The sequence below is a fragment of the Thalia democratica genome, chromosome 4 (assembly GCF_965202585.1).
Source record: "Thalia democratica chromosome 4, ktThaDemo2.hap1.1, whole genome shotgun sequence".
NCBI classification, from domain to species: Eukaryota; Metazoa; Chordata; class Thaliacea; order Salpida; family Salpidae; genus Thalia; species Thalia democratica.
Window position 1 is genome coordinate 48,907,876 of NC_139168.1, and position 6,576 is coordinate 48,914,451.

A 6,576-nucleotide genomic window follows, 5' to 3' on the forward strand; every position below is an offset into this window, starting at 1 on the left:
AAAGTTGTTACAAACAAAACAATTCCAAACTATTTATCAAACAATAATGACAACTTAACTAGTTTTTTACTACTCACCAAGTTTTACTATTCTTTTAGAGATAACTAATGAGTGGTTTCTAAATGTGTAAGGCATAAATTTTACATAAACAATACAAAACAGATTAATATTAGTACTTATTTTACTTAATATAAATAAAGTCTAAAATCGTTAGTTTTTATAAAACTATAGTTGTAATAGTTCATAACAAGATGAACTAGTGAGTAAGTGATTAATTTTGTTTTTCTATATGATAGAAATTAGTTATTCCTTTTTTCATTAGTATACTTTTTAACAAGTCCTTTTTTGAACTTAACCTTATGTATTGTTGGACAACTAGTACTACAAATTTTTAAGCTTCCTAAAATGTAACTGTTGAAATTTTCCATTAGTTGCACTGACGTTTTAGTAGAGATTTTTGATTTTTATGTTTTAAATTTAGCTAAATCCTTGATTTTTTCGTCCATCAAAATTAAATTCTATATAAAAAATCTCTGGATAATTTTTTTACCATAAAAATTACATAATTTCAGAGCTAACTTTTTTAGTAACATATTAATTCCAAAAGGCTTTGATTTTCTTTTCAAAGTGCTTATTTTTCTCAAACAGCATTCTATTATTAAGTATAGTTTCAAACATACATCATTGATTAAAAAATGAATATACACTTCAAAAGACGTCTTCTCTTTAGTACATTTTTAAAGAATTTTTTTTCAGTAACATATTAAAACCATTTAACATTACTGTAAAAATTTATAAATTTAAGGATATATGTTTTTTTGCAAAACTTCGTGTTACCTCTTTTTTTTGGTAATTTTAAAGTAACTTTTTTTTTCTAAATATTTATCTAGAAGACATTAAAAAGTTATTATAATTATTAAAAGTTTAAGTAACTTTTTTCTTGTAGAAATAATGTTTTCTTTTTTTTTCTTTTTACAAACGTGACTGTACAGTACATGTTTGTAACAGTTCAATGTAACTTTACAAAGTAAAAAAACTACTTTAAATTAATTCTAAACATATTCATATTGTTATCATCTAAATAATTTTAAACAGTATTTTAGCAAAAAATAGTTTTAATGTCTGTTAATTTAAAAATGAATAAAGATACTATTACTTATCTTTAATTTTTTAATACTAATGATGTTTAAAATATTTTTATCCTTTAAATTGGAAATTAAATAATAAAAATAAGTTAGTTTTGTAGCTTAATAGAAACTAAAAAACTAATATAAGTTTTATTTTTTAAATACATGCAGTGACAGCAGTTTAGATTACACTTAATAACTCACTTCTCGCCACAGTTTGTCTTTTGTTTGTGAGCAGCTCTGGCCTTGATACATACAGCTTTTCATCATTTCATTAAGGTCGTGACCAGTTCGATTATATAAATCTTTCATATCGAAATATTTTTTAGGTGTGAAACCACTGTGTTTAACAAAAAATTTATACATGTTTTTTTAACTTAAGTTATAAATAAAGTTAATATCACAATCTAAATTATCCTAGCTTTTAAGATAAAAATTTTCTAACACTGTAGTTCTTAATTAAACTATCTTTGACATATATTTTTTTCTACTTTTTTTTATAACAAAATAGTACTAACTGAAAAATTTAGCGTTTTTTTTTCAGCTATTAGATCTAGAAAATCGTTGTTGTACTTAATTACTTGTAATAGTGTGTTTTTTCATTTTACGTTTTACTAATATACTATAATTTCATTTAGTATACTATTAAAATTTCCATAGAATATATTAGTTAAATATTATTGTTATAGTTAAAAAATTTACTTAAATAATTATATTTTGCTTGCAGTATCTTAAGGTTATTTTCTACATAAAGTTTAAAATTAATATCAAAAAAGAACTCCGTAAATTGAAAAAATATTTCATTTGTTTGATGAAAACTAATTTAAGAATTTTTTAAGCACTAGGATGTAGTATAGAGTAAAAATTAGTATATTTTTTAAAGGCAAAATTAAAATACATTTAATATTTTCAAACTTTTAATTAACAACATTTAAAGCAACTTTTAATTATTAATAAGTAGTAGTCATTTATTTGATTTAGTTTATAAAAATTATGATAAAATTAGTTGATTTTAAGGAAAAGACTACAAAAGAATTGTTTCAAAAAGGTATTGTAAAAAGTAAAAGTAAACTTTAAATAGTTTTTTTTTTAAATGCACATACCTTTTAAAAGTATAAAACTTATCAAAAAAAAACCTTTAAAACGTCTCAGAAGTAGTTATAAGAACTACATATTAAGTATTTTACGAAAAATGATTTTAAACTTATTAAAATAATTAAAATTAAGTATTAAGTATAAGAATCTTCTAAACAAAATTTCAAACAACTCGTAAATCACAATAAAGAAAGTTGATTTTTGTATTTAGTCTAAAATACTTATTATATTTTCTCATAATTATGAGTATGCTATAAACTATCCAAATCAGCAACTTTTCAAAAACTTTAGATACTCGAAAATTAAAGTTTACGGTTCTTTATTATTTTGAACAATATTAAATACATTTCATATACTCACACTTTCAATAAAATAAAAACTTGTAGGAAATTTATAATTTTGTATGACGTTTTAATAAAATAATATACAAGCTTTGTTTTAAAAACAATAATTAATTTACACTATAAATTGTTAAAAAATTAAAAATTAGTAAAACTTCAAAGTTATGAAAGTTATAGAATTCATACAATACTTTTAAGAATTTTAAAGTTAGAAATCATCAAAAGCGGCCTGAACTTAACTTGAAAATAATTTTTAGAAACAAAACTTCAAACAGTTTCGTATAAAAAAAAATGCTGAAAACTAAGACATGTATCACGAATTTTATTTACTCACTATAAGAGTGTTAATTTTTTTAAACTAAACACTTAAAACTTTTATCTGTTTAAAAATTTGAGTGTATCGTAGGTACTTTTGGTTCATATAGCTATATTTACTCTTCAGTTAAAACTTCGTTTTAACATTAAGTTAGTAAATAGTCTACACTTCAATTTAATAAACTTTAAGTTTCAAAAAGGACACTTTGTTTAAAATGTAATACCAAAACAAAAATAAAGATAGCAGCAGTTTTCAAACATTATTTAAAGAAATAAACTTAAAATAAAACTGCAAATTACTTTTTTTCAATTAGGATAAATTGATTCATTTAAAAATGTTATACTTTGTTTTGATTTGAAATAAAAGCTGATTAGTTTTAATAACAAAAAAATCTAAATTTTAGATCAAAAAATAGTACTTTACTGCAAAAATTGTTAAAGTTTACTGTTTTACAATATACGTTTACTGTGTATAAAACTAACTTTTTAAACGCTAGAATATTTTTTACATTTTTAGTAAAACATTTTAATGTAAAAAATATTCTAGCCTTTACAAATTTAATTTTATATACAGTTTTGAATTACTACGTCATATTATATTTTTTCACTACTTAGTTGCATAAATGTGTTTCAGTTCTATTAGTTTGTCATAAGTTTACTGAAGACGGGTTTTTATCTGAAAAGTTTTTGAACTTAACTAATATGAATAACTTAACTAATAATAAGTTTATAGATTTTTATAAACTATCTTTTGATTTTTTCTAATTATTGAGGCAAAAGAAAAATCACAAATAAATAATTGACTGTGTCCTGAACTGATTTAAGAATTTTATAAAAGTCTTGTCTATATACGTTTACAAAATATTTTTTTTTACTCGTTTTGTAGGTAAACAATCAGCCTTAAAAATAAATTACTACCCAAAAGATACTATGATTTAAAAATACTCCAAAAAACATTTAAAGTTTAAGTTTTTTTTTGATATAAAACTATATTTAAAAAAATATTGACATTCTAAACTTAAAAAAAAAAGAAAAAAGTTATGAAGTTTGCAGTACAGTCACTTTTTATCACTCGTTGCATGTAAAGTTTTACTAATTTGCAATCAAACGGAACAGTTTTGATAAGCTTTAATTCTAAATCATATTATTAAATGTTAAACCATACGTAGTTTTTACATAAAGAATAGATAAGTATAAACAATTATAGTAGATAATAAATGATACTTTTTGTTTAAATATAAAAATGAAAAATTAAATACTTTAATCAATATAAATTCTTATATAGGAAAATTTAAATTGTTAAATATAAAATTATATGGCAGGTAAAGTTATGCAGGTGCGAAATTACGCAGCGGGTTATTGTAGGTAATATAAAAACAAAACATTTTTAATAAAACTAAGCATATAATTACATTTTTCTGTTAAGAGTATGAGGTTTTCTACATTATCTCAGTTACGGCATAATTAAAAATTTGTTGTACATTTTAGTCCTAGCTTAAAATTTTATTTAGAAACTGTTATTGCTTATCATTAGCATAAATTACTACACATTTCAATGTTAGTTTAATGTATATTAATGAGGAATGTTTCAAAGTAGTTTAAAAATACTTTATTAATATAAACACTTTTTTTTCTTAACTATATTTTTAAATATTACTCATAAGTCATAAATCATTTACAACGTGCTTTTTACAAATAAGATAATTACAGTTTTCAGTAGAAAACTTTAAATTATATTCAACTAGAAGTGGTGAGTTTTTAAACAAATAATAGTGTGTTCTATGCTAACGTAATAGAATGAGAATTTTATGTTCAGTTAAACGTGTTACTAAAACAGCATTGTTTAGTTTTTTTGGTATACAAATCAAATATAATACTTAGACCTTTTAGATAGCTCTACACACAAAAACTTAATGTAATTTTATTTTTCATCTGTATCCAACTGAGCATAATTTTAATCAATTTTCTAAATAAAATCAACCAAGTTATAGTGTTTGTATTATTAACTATAAGTTACTAAATTTTAAACTTATTGTTACTTTACTCAAACTGTAAATGTGTAGAAGAAGAGTGTAACTAAAATCATAATGAATTTTTGAATACCAGTTTTGGTTTTTTAATTAGTTATTAATGGTAAGTAGTTTAAAAATATTTTAAACTAAAATTACCAATGAATGATATTTGTTAGGTTAGTTTGAGGTTTTAGTATTTTGGACTCAGTAAAGTATAAGTGCTTAGTTTTATAAAATTACTCTTACTGTACAGTATTTTTTTTAAAAATATCTTATTTATGTTTCTAACAAAGAAAAAGTATTATACCTTTTGAAATCAGTTAAGTCTTTTACTCTTTTAATAACATATCTAGTGTAATTGTTAAATGGTTGGAATCCTGCTGGTACCATTTTCCTATCTTTGGTATCATCAAGAAAACCAAGTAGTTGACCTAGATAAATTAAAATTGAATTTTTGTAACAAAACGATAAACTAAAAAATGTATACAATATCAAACACATTTTGTTACTTTATTCATTCGAATTAATTTTTTAGTAAAATACAATAAATAATATAAATTTTATATACAAAAAAAATAGTTTGTTACATTATTTAAGTTATTGTTTTAATAAAGTAACTAATCAAATTATATGATTGTTTTAAAATTCAAATAGACCAAATGTTATATAATATTAATCTTGGTTTAAAATGGTTACATGCCAATTGAAATTTAATCAGTTAAATCTCAAATATTTAAAGTTATTAAAAAAATGTTTAAGAGGCCATATCTCAAAAAGTAGAATAGAAAAAAGTAGTATATGCTTGACAAGAATAAAAAAAAGGTTATGATCTAATTATTAATAATAGTAAAAAATAACTGGTACAAAATTTTTATTAAAAAATAATTTTAAAAGTTACTAAAAAAACTATATTTAATACTTATTTTACCCGTGTCATAAAAAATATTTGAAACTTTGCAAAAAATAGAAATAATGATTTGAATATAGCTAATAAGGTTACAACTGTTTTTTTATTTTTTTTAGTACATTATAATTTTTAAGATATGGCATTTTAAATTTTTGTTAAGCATTTGAATTAGACGAATTTTAAGTTTCGTTCATACGTCTAAGATGTATAGTCCTGGTCTAAAATAAATTACAAATAGGCTAATTTATTTATGTTAGTTGTCACTAATTTTATGAAGTGATCTAAAAACACTGAAACAAAAAAAAATACGATAGTTATAAATTATCGTTCTACTACTAGCTATAAAATGGCTCTTGAGCTATTGAACTATTAAATTATATGCTTCTATTTTAATAATTTTTTCTGAGCCTACCAATAACCACTAATAGCTTAAAAAAAGAAAGCTTAAAATATTGCAATAGTCCTGTTTTCGTTTGTAATGGTAGATCTGCTACACTACTAGGGACAGCTAATTACGCTAAACAATCATTGAAAAAGTGAGCGACAATATAAATAAAAACTCTTTCAGAAGGCAGTTTTAAGAATAGATTTATAAAATTAAAAAAAAAAAGTTTTAATAATATAAAGTTATGAATTTTATTCAAGGTTTTAATATTAAAGCAACAGTAAATGATATAAATGAACTTCTTACCATTATAGATAACAATAGTACTGTCTTTTATGATGAACCATTAGAAGTTTTTCTTACTAGTCAAAGTTTATTTAGTATTACTCATGAT